Source organism: Uloborus diversus, chromosome 7, assembly GCF_026930045.1.
Source record: "Uloborus diversus isolate 005 chromosome 7, Udiv.v.3.1, whole genome shotgun sequence".
NCBI classification, from domain to species: domain Eukaryota; kingdom Metazoa; phylum Arthropoda; class Arachnida; order Araneae; family Uloboridae; genus Uloborus; species Uloborus diversus.
The window spans coordinates 148,784,279-148,805,913 of NC_072737.1; the positions used below are offsets into that span (position 1 = coordinate 148,784,279).

The window sequence follows — 21,635 nt, forward strand, 5'->3', positions numbered from 1 at the left end:
AAGGAAATTAAAAGCAATGATTTAAAATTTTTACCTGTTTCCAGGTTCTATTTAATAGCAAATAAAATACTTAATATTGATTTTTAATAATACAAGGCTTTTAAAAGGATTTTCAATTTTCCCTCTTGATTCTACAACTGCGACTCAGTCGGGGTTTTTTTAAATTTTTAATTTTATCGTTGCGTATTCACTAGTTTATTCGCAACTCCAGCGCTCGAATACGCTACCTTGCGGTGATTTACAAAACTGCCGAAGAAACTAAAACATTGCCACGTTGCGTTCCACGTGTGTCTGTTGACGTAAACACAGGCAGTTTGTTCTGAGTATTTATTAACGCAATCGATGTGTCTTAGCTTGCTTTCAGCTACAGAAATTAATTCATCCCTTAGTAGTATTCTCGAGCTTCTCAAAATAATGTTAGTTTTCCTTATTTCCTTCTAAAATATGAATTGATTGAGAAATGGTGAAAGCGAAAACTCTGGTTTAATAAACTTGGATAACGTTATACAAAGTAAAATTTTTTATTATTTTGTATGAATTTGTAAGAATATGAGTTTTTTTTAATCTTAAATTAATTTAACTAACCATATTTTACAGCAGCATTTAGTTGAATGGACAGTATGCAAAATATTTTCTTGAATATATTATCGTAGAACAAAATGAAAAATGTTTAACCGAGAAAGAATTTACTTTATTCCTTTTATTCTCAGCTGAAAGGTTTCGTCAAATTTGTTTAGGGTTATAGTTTTAGTATTGTGCGAGCAAAGTAGCCTTGGCGAGATTTCGCGTTTTTAGTTAAAACATTTTTAATTTTTATCATGAGTGGAATAAAATGGTAGTAAGATTACAGAATTCGATAAGTAAAAAGAAATAATGTTCAGTCAACTGAAAAGAAAACTACCACCATATATCCGTAAGAATTCTGTAGATGATTTGCATAACATGACATAATTAAATCGTAACTCAGAAATTAGAAATATCGAAACAGAAAAATTTTAAATTAACCTATTCGGGAATTCGAGAGAAATAACTCAGCTACAAATGCAAAACAATAAGCGCTAGCCAAGCAAAGCAAAGAAGTATCATCTTCTTTTGGTAATAATTTGTAATCTCATATTAAATTTTCTAGCATTAATTGTTATTCTTGTCAGGCCACAATTATTATTTAGTTTTATCAAGAATTGATAAGTATCGAATTCAACATCGTAAAAATGGCTGCTTAGAACTACGAACTACGTAGTTTGCATTAATGTTTGACATTTAGTAATGCTTCTTGAATTCTCATTTCTTTCTACGTGGGTCAGAATATCAACAAGACTTTGAAAATTAATTTAAAAAGAATAAAGCGAAAACATCATGCATACGAACAAAATTTACTAGGCTTATTAGCATTTTCTTCGTTACCACGTGCGTTTGTTTTAGTTTTTTCGTCCGCCATTAGACAGTGACTGCAGTGCCCCCTATAGTTCGTTGGAGTTGCGAATTGGGTAGACAGCGTGAAGAGTATCTTATAGAAAAAAATTTCAAGTTTGTAGAGCAAAAATTTAATGATTTATGACATGTTCAATAATTTGGACTTATATTTTTCAAATATATATTTCAGATAAAAACAAGAAGTTCCGTCCGAAACGAAACCAGTCTACTTTCCTGTGTACAAATTTACTTTCTAGTATCTGATCAAAATTCGCTGAAATCGCAAATTATTTATACCATTAATTTTTTAAATATTTTCAGCCGAATTCTAGAAATAAAATATGCCTCGCTCTTCTAAAGAATTAGATGCGTAAAAAATAAATAAACGATCGAATAACGTAGAAGCACCTTTTAAACAAAGCAGCTAATACATCTTATTCCATTAAAAAAAATATGTAGCCGCTTTTAAAAAGAAAAGAAAAAGAATGAAAATTAATTCGTAACTCCAACGAACTATAGCGGGCACTACAGCCACTTTTTAATGGCGGACGAAAAAGGTAAAACAAACGCACGTGGTAACGAAGAAAATGCAAATAAGCCTAATAAATTTTGTTCGTATGCATGATTTTTTTCGCTTTATTCTTTTTGAATTAATTTTCAAAGTCTTGTTGATATTCTGGCCCACGTAGAAAGAAATGAGAGTTCAAGAAGCATTACTAAACGTCAAAAATTAATGCAAATTACGTAGTTCGTTGTTCTAAGCAGCCATTTACACGATGTTGAATTCGATATTTATCAATTCTTGATAAAACTAAATAATAATTGTGGCCTGACAAGAATAACAATTAATTCTAGAAAATTTAATATGATAGTACGAATTATTATCAAAAGAAGATGATACTTCTTTGCCTTGCTAGGCTAGCGCTTATTGTTTTGCATTTGTAGCTGAGTTACTTTTCTCAAATTCGCAACTCCAACGAACTATAGGGGGCACTGAAGTCACTGTCTAATGGCGGACTTAAAAACTAAAACACACGCACATGGTAACGAAGAAAATGCTAAAAGTGTTGTGATTTTTGTTCGTACGTATAATTTTTTCGCTTTATTCTTTTTAAATTAATTTTCAAAGTCTTGCGGATATTCCGGCCCACGTAGAAAGAAATGAGAATTTAAGAAGCATTACTAAACGTCAAACATTAATGCAAGCTACGTAGTTCATAGTTCTAAGCAGCTATTTCCACGATGTTGAACTCGATATTTATCAATTCTTGATAAAACTAAATAATAATTGTGGCCTGACAAGAATAACAATTAATGCTAGATAATTCAATATGATATTACAAATTATTATCGAAAGAAGATGACACTTTTTTGCCTTGCTTGGCTAGCGCTTATTGTTTTGCATTTGTAGCTGAGTTGTTTCTCTCGAATTCCCAAATCGGTTAATTTAAAAACTTTCTGTTTCGATTTTTCTAATTTCTGAGTTACGATTTTATTGTGTCATGTTATGCAAATCATCAACAAAATTCTCACGGATATATGGTGGTAGTTTTCTTTTCAGTTGATTGACCATTATTTCTTTCCACTTATCGAATTCTGTAATCTTACTACCATTTTATTCTACTCATGATAAAAATTAAAAATGGTTTAACTAAAAACGCGAAATCTCGCCAAGGCTACTTTGCTCGCACAATACTAAAACTATAACACTAAACAAATTTGGCGATACCTTTCAGCTGAGAATAAAAGGAATAAAGTAAATTCTTTCTCGGTTAAACATTTTTCATTTTGTTCTACGATAATATATTCAAGAAAATATTTTGCATACTGTCCATTCCAACTAAATGCTCCTGTAAAATATGGTAAGTTTAATTGATTTAAGATTTAAAAAAAAAACCCATATTCTTAAAAATTCATACAAAACAAGAAATTTTTTTACCTTGTATAACGTTATCCAAGTTTGTTAATCCAGAATTTTCGCTTTCACCAATTATTAAGGAAATAATGAAAACTAACATTATTTTGAGAAGCTCGAGAATACTACTAAGGGACGAATTAATTTCTGTAGCAAACTAAGACTCATTGATTGCGTTAATAAATACTCGGAACAAACTGCCTGTGTTTATGTCAGCAGACATACGTGGAACGCAACGTGGCAATGTTTTAGTTTCATCGGCAGTTTTATAAATCACCGCAAGGTAGCGTATTCGAGCGCTGGAGTTCCGAATCCAGCGATAAAGATTTTCAAGAAAATTTATTTGCGTACTGTCCATTTCAGTTGGATGCTGTAGTAACAAAGGTTATTTAAATGGGATTAAAGGTTATTAATGTGGAATTAGGTTAAGGAAAAGAGTAATTTTTCAGCATGGCCCTAGTGTCCAGTCAATTTTGTTAAGTCCGCTTTTTTTCATCGAATTGAAAAACTGATACTTATTCAAATTCACTCAGAACAAGATAAATAAAATGTGTACTCACAGTTTATATCAGATATTTTTGATGTTACGCTGTTGCGGATGACGATTCCAAATGATGAATTACGCAAATAAAAAAAAATGCACATAACAAACTGTTTGTTTTGCCCAACATGAACACGTGGAACGCAATGTTTTAGTTTTTCCAGCAGTTTTGTAAATATCCGCAAGGTAGCGTATTCGAGCTCTGGAGTTGCGAATTGCCGAATCGGTTAATTTTAAATTTTTCTGTTTCGTATTTTTCTAATTTCTGCGTTATGATTTAATTATGTCATGCCATCCAAATCATCAACAACATTTTCACGGATAAATGTTGGTAGTTTTCCTTTCAATTGATCTAACATTATTTCTTTATACTTATCGAATTCTGTAATCTTTCTACCATTTTATTCCACTCATGATAAAAAATAAATATGGTTTAACTGACATGCGAAATCTCTCGCCAAATGTTCTTTGCTCGCACAATACTAAAACTATAACCCTAAACTATAATCCCACTATTTTGGCGAGGAAAATTCTCAGCATTAACATTTTTCATTTCGTTCTACGATAATATATTCAAGAAAATATTTTGCATAGTACCCATTCCAACTAAATGCTGCAGTAAATTAGGTTGGTTTAATTAATTATTTTTAAACTAGGCGGAGATGAAAGCCCTAATTCTTCTGCTAATGTTATCAAATCCTTCTTTCGAACTTAAGATTAAAAAAAACCCATATTCTTACAAATTCACACAAAACAATTAAAAAAAACTTACCTGGTGTACCGTTATCCTCTTTCAAAAAAAAGAAAAATGCATCGAACAGAGCAAATGCGAAGTTTGTTAATCCAGAGTTTTCTTGTTTTACGCTTTCGCCATTTACGACAATCATCACACTTTTTAGAGGGCAATAATGAAAACTAACATTATTTTGAGAAGATCGAGAATACCATTAAGGGACGAAACAATTTCTGTTGCTGAAAGCATTCTAAGACACATCGAATGGTTTAATAAATGCTCCTAACAAACTGCCTGTGTTTCAGACACACATGGAACGCAATGTTTTACCTTTTTCTTTAATTTTGTAAATCACCCCAAGGTAACGTATTCGATCGCTGGAGTTGCGAATTGTCCCACAGTTTTCTTTTTGACACCATTTGAAAAAGCGGTATTTTTTAATTCAGATCCATCTCGACCTATGATCGAAAAATAAGCTTCTATCTCAAAAGGAAAAAAAGTTACAAGCCTTTTTAAATCAAGTTAAAAATATCTCATATCCATTCAAATTGTTAACCACTTTCTTTCGCCCCTATAACTGTGTCTCTCAACCTTAAAAAAATTCATCAATTAAAAAGTGTTTGTAGTTATGGGACACCCTATTTTCATAGGCACCACTTCTTATGAACTGGCCAAATTTCTCACTTCTAGGTTTGCCCCATCCCTGGACTCCAACACACATTCTGTCAAAAATTCTGTTGATTTTGTTAATATTCTTCGTAGGTTCAAACCCAATAATTTACTTATTTTGATGTTAGGTCTCTTTTTACCAATGTACCGGTTATTGGAGCCTTACGGTGTCTTGAAACAAGACTCCGGGAATTCCATCACATCCAACACGAAATTTCCGAACTTGTAAATTTGACTGAAATCTGTCTTAAACATTCAACCTTTATTTTTGAGAGTACTTTTTACCAACAAACTGACGACCTTGCTATGGGCAACCCTTTGAGTCCCATCCTCAGTGAAATCTACATGGACTTTTTTCAACGAAAATTGTTTCAGTTATTTGACTTTTCACTCTGGCTTAGATATGTTGATGACACTTTCACTCTCTTAGATTGCACTGTTGATTTTGTTCCGTCTATCATTAATCTAATTAACTCCGTCGATTCTAATATTCAGTTTACTACTGAGATTGAAAACAATCTTTGCCCATTTTAGACTTTTTAATCTCGAAGAAAAATAATAAGTTTTCTGCTACTGTTTGCCGAAAACCATTTGCTGTCTGTCTTCCCCCACATTCTCGTTCATGCCACCCGAAGAAGCAAAAAATGTCTGCTTTTTATACTTTTGTCAACCGAACCATCTCCATATGTTCTGATCAGACCCTTCTTAATAATGAACTCAATTTTTTGAAAGGCGTGGCACTGGAAAGGGGTTATCCTCTTCAGGTCATCGACAGGGCTTTTGCAAACTTTCAAACCGGCATAAACCTCCAACATACGTAGTTTTTCTTCTACAAATTTTGTGGTTTTACCGTTTTATCCACACATTTCTTTTCCTATTTCTAGAATTCTCAGTAAATTTGACTTTCGCGTAATTTACAGACCCATAAATAAACTTTCTTTTTCCAAACTGAAGGACCCAATCCAACCACTTGATCAGTGGGGCATATATCACATTCCTTGTAATATTGGTTACGTGGGACAGACAGACGTTCACTTAAATTTCGTTTGAAAGAACATGAAAACCACGTTAAAAAACAGGAACTGAACAAATCTTCAATTGCTAAACATTGTTGGGACACAGGGCACAATTTTTTTTGTCTTTTCGGAGGCCAAGATCATTTGCAGACCTACAACAGTAGGTGAATTAGATTTTCTGGAATCCTTTTACATTCATAAAACCTTAAATAATCTTTGCAATGAGTCTTTTGCTGTTCCGCATTTTTCTCCAATCTTATTCAATCTTACATGTTAGAATACGTCATATTTTGCCTCAGCACTCGCTGATAGCTGATTGGTCAATGTTTTTCTGGTTACGCATTTAAACTCTCCCTTGACCTTGATTCATCCATTTGTTCATTTCGCACTGAGGAAGGAGGTTATCGCCTCCGAAACATGTCTGCGTTTTTAAAAACTTTTAATCCTTTTTGTGCTTTTAAACGTTGTTCCATTTTTATCTAATTTACCTTGCACAAAGCTATCGCTTTTCATCCTATTTTCTAGTTTTCTTAATAAATTCAACACATGGTTGTTTTTAAAATTAATCACCCTAACTTGCGTTTCACGTACTGGTTATCATTATATGCATATCTTTACTAATATTATAAAGAGAGAGGGCGGATTTTTGTGTGTTTATATGTTCGAGGTAATCTCCGGAACCACTGCACCTATTTGAAAAATTCCTTCACTATATAAAAGGTGCTTTTTTACTGAGTAACATAGGCTATAATTCGAAAAAAATCCGATAGACAGTTCTTTTTTTTTATTTCAATTTAGGCCCAATTTTCACGTAAATTGCCTATTATGGGCTGTTAAAGGGGTGAAAAATTACTTGCACATATTAATATTTTATATCATTGAAAAGGGTAGAATTTTCCGCATTCTAAGCAATTTGTTTCAATGCTCTAACTTCATCACAACGCGAGCAATTTGCGTTTTTATCTCGAACTTTTTTAGGCTTAGCTGAAATTTTGGCAATACTTTCTTCATTAAATCTATCAATAAAAAGTGAAGGAATTGTCTCACAGATTTCTTTTTGACACCGTTGGAAAAATCGACATTTTTTACTCCAGAAATATCTCGACCTATGGTCGAAAACATAACCTTCTATCTCCAAAGGAAAAAAAGTTACAAGCCGTTAAAAATAAAGCTCGAATAAATCTAATCTCTATTAAAATTACTGATGTTTTGTTTCGCATTGCCATGGTTACGTCTTTTAGCTTCGCTTCATTTTAATTTCTTAAAGGTTCACAAACTTGACGCCACGGAATTATAAGCATTAGGGAAATGTTTTCGCCAATTTATATTTTACGATCTACGTTATGATAATTCCCAAAGACAATGTAGAAATTGCGGGAAGAGTTTGAAAACTAGGAGTCTTAGCAATTTTCCCAATCGTTGCCAAATTTGTGGACGCCAAAGACCAAGGGCTAATGTACTTCGGCCATGGCCTTGCTGATAGTGACAGAAGCAAACGATTATAGCTTATAATTGACGATAGCGCCAAACCCCCCAGTTATCGAAATATCTTCGAAATTACTGATGAAAAGAAACCATTGCATCGTAAAAGCAGGGGGGGGTGGAAGTTGTATTTGTATTCGCTTTTACATTTAATTCTAAAGAAGAACATTACTATGATTTAGTTTTCAAAACTTAATGATATCCAAAAAAAATATCAATGTGAAAAGTAGCCAATTTCGATCGAAATGAGGTTCTGGGTAACGGTGTCAACTACAAGATTCTGATCTCAACGGATAACAAGTTCCATAGCAGTTCCTCATGGAAATTGGACTGCCCCGTGTTCTTCAATTCATTATGAAAACAATTTTTTACTTTCTTTGATCCCGGGTTTAAACTTGTCAAGTTACTGTATAATTGGAGCAGTCAAATGTTTTGGAAATTGTTTATTGACGATCAAAACTTGCCGCAAGTTTAAAATCCGGAATCAAAGAAAATAAAAAAATTGTTTTCTGAATGAATTGAAAAACATGGGACAGTCCAACTTCTATGAGGAATAGCTATGAAACTTGGTACCCGTTCAGATCTGAATTATTTAATCGGTGACACCGCCTACCCAGGGCCTCATTTTGATCGAACTTGGCTCCTTTTCACATTTATGTTTTGTTGGGATTTTATATTACAGCGATCCACAGCGTTCGGAAATGTCCACAGCCCTGCTATTTTAATTACAATCGAGAAAATAATGCCTTTTAGTTCAAAACAATTCCATGTGTAACAGAGATCTTTTTTTTGAGCAATCACGATTGCTTATTGTTCTCACTTGACAGTCCTTGATGTTCCGGTTCCTTTTTCAGCTTGGACCAGGCCTGCAGCCCCACCGTCCACCGGCGGCGGCGCGGCTGGTCCTGAGCACTGTCCCCCGGAATCCACTTTTGCTGGGCGGTGGCGTCCATGTCCTACACACGCATGAGCATGCACAGTCACCTACGCGCGCACGCCTTTACACACATGCACACGCCTGCGTGCACACACGTAAGCCTACACACACACGCACACAACTATATACACGTAAGCACCCAGGAGGAGGGACATGCTTGGGCGGGGGAGCCATTTCTAGAAACAATAACTCTAACCAGTAGAGTCTTGTCGCAACTCGTGATTGCGAAAAACATAATTTGAATTCAAAGTTTCGGAATTCAAATTAGAGTATTTTTTTTTTTTTTTTTAAGGTTTAAGCGATTACAGTGAAATTATTTTAATTTCAGCTGACTTTTTTTTTCTCTGCAGTTCATTGTTAAAATATAAAAAAACAAGACGGATAAAAAAAAAATATATTCCTTTTTTCTCAATGTTTGTGCTATTTTCTGCTCCGTGATAAAATGACACTTTTCTGAACCACGTTTTTGGACTTCTTAGAACAAAACGATATTTTTGTGAAATTGTGTAACAATTCAATCTTTTAACTGACAAATACTTTCGTGATGGAGAAGTAATAATAAGAAACTGTTAATTTAAATAATTTTTCGTGCATTAGGTTGACAAATTCAAGTTTATGCGTTTTGACGGAATGAATGCGGTGGAGTGGCTTTTGAAGTCCATTCATTACTATAAAAATGACCATATTTTTAATTAAGTTGAAAATTGTTGCCTTTAACTTATATGACACTACTGTTGTTGTTTACGTGTCCATAGTTCATAATCATAGAAGGATTGAGGGCCATTGCCTCGAGATTTTGGACTTTTTTTTTATTTATTCACACATAAGACATTATGAGAAAGTAAAGAAAGGCGTAAGAAAGGAAATAACCACTCAGAGCATCCGAGGTTATCGAACCCACGTTTACCGGCATTTGAAGCGAAGTTTCTACCACAAAGCCACGAAGGCCCCCAGCGCATAATGAATGAGGCATAATGAGTAATATAGTTTACATTTTTCTTTGCCAAAGAAAAAACATCCGCTTTACTTGCAAAAGGGCTGGGTTCCGGTAGCGTGGTCGCTTGGCGCGTTAGGCGCTGAGCAGTTCAGTCTAGGATGATTGCTTTAAAGCAACTGTAAATGTAATTCATTGTTTTGGCGATTTGTTTTGGAAGAAAAGAAACTTTTGATTTGTTTTTATCCGAGTGAAATGTACGACATTTTCTTCTTTTTTTCTGACGATGATTTTTAAATGTTCCACTGGATGGTTTTTTTTTTTCGTTAGACGGATGGATTATAAGAGCGTGGTTTCTGGGCGAGTTTGACGATAAACAATAGAGTTGCGGAACTATTTTTACATTTGAAAGATATTATTTGATGTCTTTTTTGTTTATTTGGCGAAATATTTTAAATTGCAGTAAAAACCACTGCACTCGCTAAATAGAGCTTTAAAGCAACTGTAAATTCAATTTAATGATTGGACGAAAAGTTTTAAATTCCAAAGAAACTTTAAAAGTTTTTTTTGTTTTTGAAAAGGTGTGTACGCATTTTATACAAAGAAAAATGATCATTTTACATCAGAGGGGGAGGGGACGTCATTTTTTTTTTTTCTATTCAACTGACTTCCATTAAATTTTTAGCACGGGCTTCGCTGTGCGGGTACTGCTAGTGTGATATAAATCCTTCCATTCGTATTTTTACTGTGAATTGTATTTTATGCTTGTGTCTTTATTTCTGAGACAGGGTGTAGTTTTCACACATGAAAAAATATTTACTTATTAGTACTTAAAACAATCTTCTAAATGTGTTCTGAGTTTTACTAAAACATGTTTTTAACTAAAAATTAACAGAAATCTATACTGATATTATAATGAGAAAGATTTTTGTGTGTTGATATGTTCGAGGTAATCTCCGGAACCACTGCACCTATTTGAAAAATTCCTTCACTATATGAAAGGTGCTTTCTTACTGAGTGACATAGGCTATCATTCGAAAAAATCCGATAAATAGTTCTTTTTTTTATTCCAATTTTTTAGACCCAAATTTAACTTAAATTCCCGAATATGGGAATGAAAAATTACTTGCACATTAATATTATATGTCTTTGAAAAGGGTAGAATTTTCCGCGTTCTAAACACTTTGTTTCAATGCTCTAACTTAATTACGACGGGAGTAATTTGCGTTTTTAACTCGAACTTTTTTAGACTTAGCTGAAATTTAGGCACTACTTTCTTAATTAAATCTATCAATGAAAAGTGAAGGAATTGTCCCACAGTTTTCTTTTTGACACCATTGGTTAAAGCGACATTTTTTACTTCAGATCTCTCTCGACCTTTGGTCGAAAAACTTAACTTCTATCTTCAAAGAAAAAAAAGTTACAAGCGTTTTTAAATCAAATTCGAAAAATGTCATTTTGATTGAGGTTGTCAACCATTTTATTTTCGCGTTTCCACAGTAACGCTTTTTGAATCCATTGTTTTTTTCCTTATTTTGCATTTAATTTCTTAAACTTATTTTATTTCGTGTTTGTATGGTTACGCTTTTAAAATCCATCTTTCGCATTTTAATTTCTTAAAAGTATTTTAATGTCTGTCGTCATTGTTTGGAAGGGTAATTTTGCATGGTGTTTTTTTTTTCTTTTAACCAAGCCTGATTGTTGAATATCTGTCACTAGACACAATTTTTATTCTCAAGGTAGACCAGGCAAAGCCGGGCAACGTGGCTCTTAATATATAAAGATCTGAAAGCTACTGCTAATGTGATTTTATACTTTGTTGTTTGTTTGGCGAAACATTTATTATGACCAAAGAAAAAACATCCGCTTCACTCGCAAAAGGGCTGGGTTCCGGTAGCGTGGTCGCTTGGCGCGTTAAGCGCTGAGCAGCTCAGTCTAGGGCTATTGTTTTAAAGCAACCGTAAATGTAATTCATCGTTTTTGCGATTTGTTTTGAAAGAAAAGAAACTTTTGATTTGTTTTCATCCGAGTGAAATATACGACATTTTCTTCTTTTTTTCTGACGATGATTTTTGAATGTTTCACTGGATGTTTTTTTTTTTTTTCGTTAGACGGATGGATTATGATAACGTGGTTCCTGGACGAGTTTAGCGATACACAATAGAGTTTCGGAACTATTTTTGCATTTGAAAGATATTATTTGATGTCTTTTTTTGTTTATTTGGCGAAAGATTTTAAATTGCAATAAAAACCGCTTCACTCGCTAAATCGTTTTAAAGCAACTGTAAATCTAATTTAATGATTTGACGAAAAGTTTTAAATTCCAAAGAAACTTTATTATTATTGTTTTTTTTTTTTTTCGAAAAGGTGTGTACGCATTTTATACAAAGAAAAATGATCATTTCACATCAGAGAGGGAGGGGGCGTCATTTTATTATTATTATTATTATTATTCAACGGACTTCCATTAAATTTTTAATGTCGCTGTGCGGGTACTGCTAGTAAACGTATAATTTATATATTTTTTCCACTTTGTATTTCCTAATTTCAGAATTTTTCTTAAAGTTGTTTTCCACTGAGTTTAAAAAAAAAAAAAAAATGAATGAAAAATTGCTCTCAATCGCTTAATAATATTTTAAACATTTGCAAGAACTTTTAATTTATTTTCCTAGTTTCAGAAAAGTTTTATTCATTATACAGCAAATATATAATTTAAACTAAACTTTCAGTCAAAATTTGTACCAAATTAGCTTTATATTATGTTGCTGCATATTATAAACAAAGCTAGTATCTATTTCACTAAGTATGATACTCTTTTTTTACGCCAAAGTTTATTAATTGTTTTAATTTTAGTCAGTATATGGTCAGTATTTAGTCATTATTTTGTAAGTTTTGGTCAGTAAAGCCAGGATTTTTGACCCTCCAGACAGTTTTACCCCCTGCATTGTCTATCGTTGGCCCTGGAGAGTTATCCCGGATCTTGTTTTTGGGTGGGGGGCGGGGTGAGTAATCTGGTTTTTGCCATCAGATTTGACAATCGGATGTCTTCTGAAACAGAGATTCTCAACCTCTGACCGCATCTGGAAGATTTTTACGTGGCAGCGTTAAAAACATTTCCTCATTAAACAATATTTATGGTAATGATTTCATATGATGTTTTTACGTTGATTTTGCGATTAATTTTCTGTTTTTTTTTTTTTTTTCGAAGGTTTATTTATCTACGTATTAGTAATGGGGTCGTTTCCAAAATTTTAAAAGTATTTTTTTCTGAAAGAGCACGCTTAAAAACATATAATCTGACCATTTTTTAAATAATTTGTTTAGGTTTAATATTTTAAAAAAATTACTTAAATCGGTGCGCTTTCATTGTTTACATTTCATGCCGATGACATCACAAATGATAAAATGCCATTCTGTGTTGCCATTCACAGAGCAAAATATTTAATTCGCATCTTTACTCACGTGTACTGGCAACGATATGGTTGATAGCAAGCGTAGAGAGCAATTTTAATTCGCTTCTTGATTATCATAAGGTGGAAACGCGGTACAAAGATGCGCCAAAGAGCATCATTTGTGACGTCATCAAGACCACGCCTTGTTTGAAAAATCGGACATTTTAAAAAATTAATTTAAAAATAACTGTTGGAAAAATGAAAAAAATTCCTGGGTCCATGTTTTATTTATTTATTTATTTATTTATTTTTGCTTATTCTATCAATTTCAGTGACTAAAAGTATTACTTTTGACTGAAGGAAACAACCCCATTACAATAATTAGGGGAGAATCGGGAAGAATTGGACTGTGGGAGAAGTGGGAGTAGCTGCATCTCTAAGCCGAAATAAAGCATGAAAAATTATTTCTATCTTATTCAGTAGATATTGCAGATGCAGAGTAGAGTCAATCGAGAGTCTAAAGCTACTGAACTTGCTAGAAATGCATTTTTCTCATTTCATTTCGGCTTATAAATGCTGCTGTCCTTTCCTCCTGACTCCACACCCACTCTACCGCACTTGTCCCTACATTAAAGAATTATTGCTAGCCGGGATCTATAGAATAAAAAAATATATAGCTTAGGGACTCCGCTTTGTTGGGGGCCTCCACCCTCCAACTCCCGAAAAACTACGTGATTCGTTCCTAAAAAAATGAAAAAGTTTGAAGGAAAAAAAAAACCTCTCATTTTCAAACTGCATTTCCAAAAATGTTCAAGGCTTGAAAACCTTCATCATTTTTGGAAACGTAGTCACAAACTTTGAATTTTAAAATTTCTAACGAATGGTGAGGAGAAGGGAAGAAGACCAAATTCAGCTCCTTGCTACATCCGGCATCAAAAATGAGGTCCGTGCGCAAGCGCAGTTGAAATGGCAATGATTTAAAATTTTTAACTGTTGCCATCTTATGTTTGTTAACAAATAAAATATTTGTAATTAATTCAAGCAAGGCTTTTAAAATAACTTTCAATTTTCGCTCTTTGCTTTGCTTTTGCAATAATTCAGACATTGGGATGGTCGCAGGGGCGGCAAATAGGGGGGTCAAGAGGGGGCGGTCGCACCCCCAAATTTTGTGAGCAGAATGATAGAAAATGAGTGAATTCAATTTATGTAAGTCGGAAATCAATGTTCATTAAAGGAAATCTCGCTGGTTCTAAACAACTATTTGATGAAACTCGACACATTCTCAGACTAGAAAAAGTGTTTTTCGTTATTTGGATGATGACTTAGAAATTCATGAAGTATTTTCGGCTTTTTCCAAACATAGAAAACTGATAGAGAACCATGGTTAATTTTAACTAAAGAAGACATTGCCTCATATAGGCTAAATATGTCACACTTGTGTGCCCAGTGTAACGATGGTATGTCCAATATGAGAGGCTCGTGAAAAGTGGTGCGGCTGCATGGTTTTCACAAGAAAATTCCTTGATATTTTACATTCACTTTTACGCTCATTTTCTAAGTGTATATTTATTTAATGAGTGTTCATCGCTTTCTTCTGCTAGAAACACGTTTCAGCTGCTCAATACATATAATGCTTTCATAGAAACATCTTAAAAATGCATGTGATTATTGAACAAAAAAAAGACAATAGATATTTTATAGATGTATATTTCAATTAATCGTGAAATTAAAAAAAAAATTCTTCCTCCCAGCCAATTTTAAAGAGACGCCAAAAAAAAAAAAAAAAAAAAAAAAAAAAAAAAAAAAAAAAAAAAAAAAAAAAAAAAAAAAAAAACCCACATGATGATGTGAAGTCAAACATTGATTTTTGAATATTTTGTATGAAGTAATAGATTCAGTTTCGAATGAAATTAACACAAGATTTGATGATAATTATTTTTCTGTGTGGTTGGCTGAGATTATGGTTATTTGGATTGGATTTTGAAAACAAAAAATAAAATGTTTCAACTGTGAATAAAATTTTTAGCTTGAGGCAAGAAAAATTACAAGCAATATACCGACAGAATGGTTTTTACATCCAGAGACTGCAGTTTCGTCTTTGTAATGGACTCATCAGTTTGAAATAGTGAATAACAGAGCTGGAAGCAGATGATATCTCACTGAAGCTGAGAGCGCCGACATGACTAGATTATTCAATGATGAAAAGTTTAAGCCCCTCGCAGTTTTTGAAGTAGTCTGGGTGATTTTGAAGAGCAAGATATAAAAAGTGTTTTCATGCATAACTTTGTGTTACTTCAATTATTTTTTAACTATTACAATCAGCTCAGCTAGAAGAGAAAGATTTTTTTTTATGTCTCAGGAGGTTAGAGAAATATTTTCGAAGCACAAAGCGGAAAAAAAAACCTTTTCCATTCAGCTAAACTGGCAAAACAGCATGACATTGAGCACTGATAGATTAGTAACACGATTCCCTGCTCTTCCGAATTCTCAAAATCATGCATAATAACTTTTCCAAAAGGTATAAAAACTTAAGTAGCGAGATGTTTTGTATGATAACTTTTTAGTCAATGAATCAAAATTTTAATTGTTTCTAAGCACTAATTTTATTTATACTAAACCGATTTTATGACAACTTCTTGTTAACTAATGTGTGTTTGGGTATTATATATTTAAGAAACTCGACCCCCCAAATGAAATGGTGAAATGCCGCCCCTGGATGGTCGTCAAGTTTTGCAAGTGTAATTTTGTTTTTGTTGGGAATATTGCTTCCTCGTCAAGCATGGGGAGGGATCAGAAAAAAAAAGAAAAATATAGAAGAAAGTTTCGTGATGGCCACAACATACTAGTTTAATTGGGGGCCCCGCAAAATGTCTTTGCACATGGCCTCGCAAAACCTAGAGCCGCCACTGATTGCGACAAGGCTGAACTCGATCCGGTAACTTAATTGTTTTACTGGTAAAACTGCATCATTTCAGGGGAATGAAGAAGCGAAAAAGCGGCCAACTATCTACTGGAGTTTAGGGTTAATCCACTGAAGTTAGGGTTAAAATTTCTACTATTAAAATATCACCTAAGAGGCGATAGCTTCGTTCAAATGTAGAAACAATGTTCACCCGTCATACCATGACGGGCGATTTTCTAGTTTTTAAATAATTAATAATTTTAACTTCAAAAATTTAAATTTTTTGAAAATACTAAACCTTGTCAAATCATTTGGAAAATGGTTAAAACCTATGTTTTTAAGCATGCTCTTTCAGCAAAAAATACTTTTCAAATTTTAGAAACAACCCAATTGCAAACAATATGGATGGATGCAGAATATTGTGCAAATATATTATTACACATTGTGTTCAAATACGTTACGAATGAAATGTGTTTTCCGTAATATTTTTAATCATTAATTAATTAATTAATCCTATCAATTAATTAATCTCATCAATTAATTAATTGCTTGAATATTTGAAAAAATACTTCCTTTCATTGCTTCTAGAATTAATTTATACAGTTCATGTCCTACTAGGCGAATAATTCCTGACCGAGTTGGCACTCTTTATTGACGCCCGAAAACTGTTCCAGAAATTTTCGTACTCAAAACTCATCTTTTCGTCAACATGACCCCCCCCCCCCCCCTTCCTAAAGTGCTAGTCTGTGTCCGCCCCTGTTAACAACTACGGTTATGTATTTAAGAAAGTTGGTCGAAAAAAATGCTTCACTTAGCTTGAGTTTAATTACTCCTCTTTTTATTAAACACCGCCGTCGTCATTCAAACTCGAAGAATGAATGGGCGCCAAAATTCTGGATAAATTAACATATCAATGGGAAAATTCTAATTTCTTAAATTGAATCGCAGGAAAATGTGATGGAAGATTGCCGTAATTAGTAACTCTTCTAAGAAGAAAACTTGACTTTTTTTTTCTCTTAAGTTTAGAAGTTTAGTAATCAAAAACTACGAATTCTTTTATTAATGTATTTAAGCTTTTCCTGAAAAATTCTTGAGAAAGTTCAACGTACTGCAGGACGTTGATATTAAGTACGCGTAGAAAGAAAAAAAAAAAGAAACATAAGACGTAAAATGTAGGGGATGTCACAACATGAAAAGAGCAAAACTGCAAATTTTTAGTTGAATTCCGTGTATTTTCTAGTTTTACAACAAGGACGGATACAAGGGAGGGGCGACAACCTGGAGGCGGTTTTCGCTATAGGAGCAGCATCGTGAGGAGCCGGTCGACGGTGATGCAGCAGAGGGTGCTGGTGGGAAAATAAAATTATAGTACATCAAAACAGTCAAATAAAAGCAATAAGCAATCGTGATTGCTCAAAAAAAAAAAAAAAAAAAAGGAACATGGAGCGAAAAAAAAATTTTTTTTTTCATTCCCAACGTTTAATTTTTACTCAATTTTTTAAAATGTCCGATTTTGGAAACAAGACGTGGTCTTTATGACGTCACAAGTGATGAACTTTGGCACGCTACTCAACTGGCACGTTGAATTCTTACGCTTGCTGTGTACCGCGTTTTCAGATTGTGATAATTAAGAAGCGACTTAAATATTGCGCTCTACGCTTGCTATCAACCATATCGTTGCCAACACATGCGAGTAAAGAAGCAAATTAAATATTGCGCTCTGCGCTAATGGCATCAGTGAATGGCATTTCGTCACTTGTGGTGTCATGTGCAAAAGTGCAAAAAAATGAAATTGAATCTCTGTGCCAATTAAAATAATTGTTAAGAAATATTAAACTTTGTCGAATTATTTAAAGAATGATTAAATCCTATGTTTTTAATCGTGCTCTTACCGCAAAATACTTTTAAAATTTTGGAAACAACCCAATTAATCTCAGGATGAGATATAAATCCAAAGTCTTTTTTCAATAAACTTAATTGCAACTATAACTAGTATGTTGTGGCCATCACGAAACTTTCTTCTATATTTTTCCTTTTTCTGATCCCTCCCCATGCTTGACGAGGAAGCAATATTCCTAACAAAAACAAAATTACACATGCAAAAACTTGACGACCATCCCAATGTCTGAATTATTGTAAAAACAAAACAAAGAGCGAAAATTGAAAGTTACTTTAAAAGCCTTACTTGAATTAATTACAAACATTTTATTTATTAACAAACATAAGATGGCAACAGTTAAAAATTTTAAATCATTGAGATAATATTTCCGATCATTTCCATACAATTAAAATCACGAGAAATACGCAGACGACAATCTATTACGATTTATCTTTCTTATTGTCGCATTAATAAAACTATTTTTATTCGCAAAAAAAAAAAAAAAAAAAAAAAAAAAATCAACACCTCTTGGAGCGATTGGAGTCAAAATTGAACCAAAGCCTGTTTACGTATGGATTCACATATATTCCAAATTTCAACCAGAACGTAGCATTACTTCTTGAGATAGGACACTCACAATGGAAAAAAAGAATGGGCGATTGCGCTACCCCCCTTTTTAGCTGTTGACACCAAAATAAAATCAGCTCTTATACCCACTAAGGGCTACTTGTCAAAAAATTTTTGTTTGATTCCGTTCGTTATTTCTTGAGATACAGCAGTCACAATTGACGACAAAAAACGTTCTATAACTCAACCCCCGTTTGAGCTATTGACACCAAAATTAAATCAGCACCTGCTCCTGTCAGGGGCAACATATGGACCAAATTTTGTTTGATTCCACTAGTTACTTCCTGAGGAATAGCAAGCACGCGTAACTCAAAAAACGTCCCATTGCTCCACCCCCCTTGGAGGAATTCGCGCCAAAAACCAATGGACACAAGTTCACGTAAGGGCACATATGTGTACCAAATTTCGTTCAATTTCATGCGGTAGTTTTTGCTGTAGAGCGACCACAAAAAACTGGTCACACACAGACGTGACACACACACACACACACACACACACACACACACACACACACACACACACACACACACACATACACACACAGACAGACAGACATTTTCCAAAAATAGTCGAAATGGACTCAGCACACCTCAAAACGTTCGAATCCGTCAAAATTCGAAATTCGTAAATTTGCACGAATCCAATACTTTCTTCTATATATTAGATATAGAAGAAAGTATGAATAGAATGATACAGACTAATTCATACTAGCTGTTCGTGGATTACATGATAATTGCTCGTTTACATTAAAAAAATCTCCTTACTTTAAAACAAAAAACACTCTAATTATAAAAATAAATAAAAATAATATCTCGTTCGACATTTTTTGCTTGAATTTTGTGATTAATTTTCGTTCTTTTCTATGATTTGTCAACAATGTGTATTACTTCTATATAATTATTACAGTAATTACTTATCTTATTCTTAACTTTTAAATCTTTTTTACTTTCTTCTATATCTAATATATAGAAGAAAGTATTGGATTCGTGCAAATTTTCGAATTTCGAATTTTGACGGATTCGAACGTTTTGAGGTGTGCCGAGTCCATTTCGACCATTTTTGGAAAATGTCTGTCTGTCTGTGTGTGTGTGTGTGTGCGTGTATGTATGTGTGTCACGTCTGTGTGTGACCAGTTTTTTGTGGCCGCTCTACAACAAAAACTACCGCATGAAATCGAACGAAATTTAGTACACATATGTGCCCCTATGTGAACTTGTGCCCATTAGTTTTTGGCGCGAATTCCTCCAAAGGGGGTGGAGCAATGGGACGTTTTTCGAGTTACGCGTGCTTGCTATTCCTCAGGAAGTTACTGGTGGAATCAAACAAAATTTGGTCCATATGTTGGTATTAACAGGAACAGGTGCTGATTCAATTTTGGTGTCAATAACTCAAACGGGGGTTGAGCTATAGAACGTTTTTTGTCGTCAATTGTGACTGCTGTATCTCAAGAAATAATGAACGGAATGAAAGAAAAATTTATCGGCAAGTAGCCCTTAGTCGGTATAAGAACTGATTTTATTTTTGTGTCAACAGCTAAAAGGGGGGTAGCGCAATCACCCGTTCTTTTTTTCCATTTTGAGTGCCCTATCTCAAGAAGTAATGCTACGTTCTGGTTGAAATTTGGAATATATGTGAATCCATACGTAAACAGGCTTTGGTTCAATTTTGACTCCAATCGCTCCAAGAGGTGTTGATTTTTTTTTTTTTTTTTTTTTTTTTTTGCGAATAAAAATAGTTTTATTAATGCAACAATAAGAAAGATAAATCGTAATAGATTGTCGTCTGCGTATTTCTCGTGATTTTAATTGTATGGAAAGGATAGGAAATATTATCTCAATGATTTAAAATTTTTAACTGTTGCCATCTTATGTTTGTTAACAAATAAAATATTTGTAATTCATTCAAGCAAGGCTTTTAAAATAACTTTCAATTTTCGCTCTTTGCTTTGCTTTTGCAATAATTCAGACATTGGGATAGTCGTCAAGTTTTTGCATGTGTCATTTTGTTTTTGTTGGGAATATTGCTTCCTCGTCAAGCATGGGGAGGGATCAGAAAAAAAAAAAGAAAAATATAGAAGAAAGTTTCGTGATGGCCACAACATACTAGTTGTAACTGTTCTTCAGCGCCTAGTAATGTTTTGCTTTTATATTTTTTGTTCATTGATTATTCGAGCATAAAGGGACCGCGATATTTGTTCGTTATAAACGAGTGCTCGTAAAAAACGGGTTCGTGAAAAAAAATCATAAAAATTTGTACATGCTTGATAAGTTATTTTTATATATCTGTACAGTTGCAAAGAAGTTGGTTATTTCTTCTTTGAACTTTCATATTCTTTTTTTCTTGTTTTCGAAGAACGTGTGACCAAAAAACATCGTCATTTGCATCCGTAGCTTCAAAAGTATGCGCATTTTTTCTGCGCTTTAGAAGCCATTGAGTATGTCGATGGCTGTTAAACTTCAAATTCTTCACATTTGTCGCTATTGTGGTCGCTTTCATTATTTTTTTCGTATGCATTAGTTTGAATTTTAACTACAATATTCAATGAAGTATATCTTGGTAATGATAGCATTCCCTTCAACAAATATATATGTTTTAAAGGCTCTTCTACTCCCTGAAAAAAAAAAATCAATTGCTTTGTATATAATTGTTTTGTTTATGTTTTGTCTATAACTTTCGGTTGAATTCAAACCATTTCTCCCTGTATTTTCCCCAAAATCGGATAAACTTTTCTGAAGTGGAAATCAACAGAAATTTTATGAAATACAAAAATATTGCTCGCTTTAAGCGGGTTTTCCGCGTTAAAAGCGAGTTATGTTGCCATGGACTTAACATTGTACCTACTAAATATTTTCGATTCCCTCGCTAAATCCGAGTTCTCGTTAAACCAGGGCTCGTTATAAGCGAGTTTGACTACTTTATTTGCAAGGAAGATTTCTTTTAATAGTAAATATTATAACAGTAAAACATAATGCACTAGACCAGTGGTTCCCAACTTTTTTTAGCCCATCGCCCTTTTTGGAAGTTAAATTACACCTATCGCCCCCCACATTCTTCCCTTAAAAACACAAATTAGATGGCGCTGATTTTAGTGAAGATTAATGTTACTGAACGCCTAATTTGAGTTTAAAGCTTAAAAAAGTGCATGATAAAGTGATAATTAGCTTTAAAACTGAATTCTTTAATCTCAAAATTTTT

At 33.5% G+C, this 21,635-nt stretch overlaps 1 protein-coding gene across 1 annotated transcript in view; it reads right to left on the reverse strand.

The window, feature by feature from the left end:
* The window catches only part of LOC129225929 (uncharacterized), a 38,735-nt gene that overhangs the window by 7,326 nt on the left and 9,774 nt on the right, over positions 1-21,635 (reverse strand). The window lies entirely within an intron of this gene.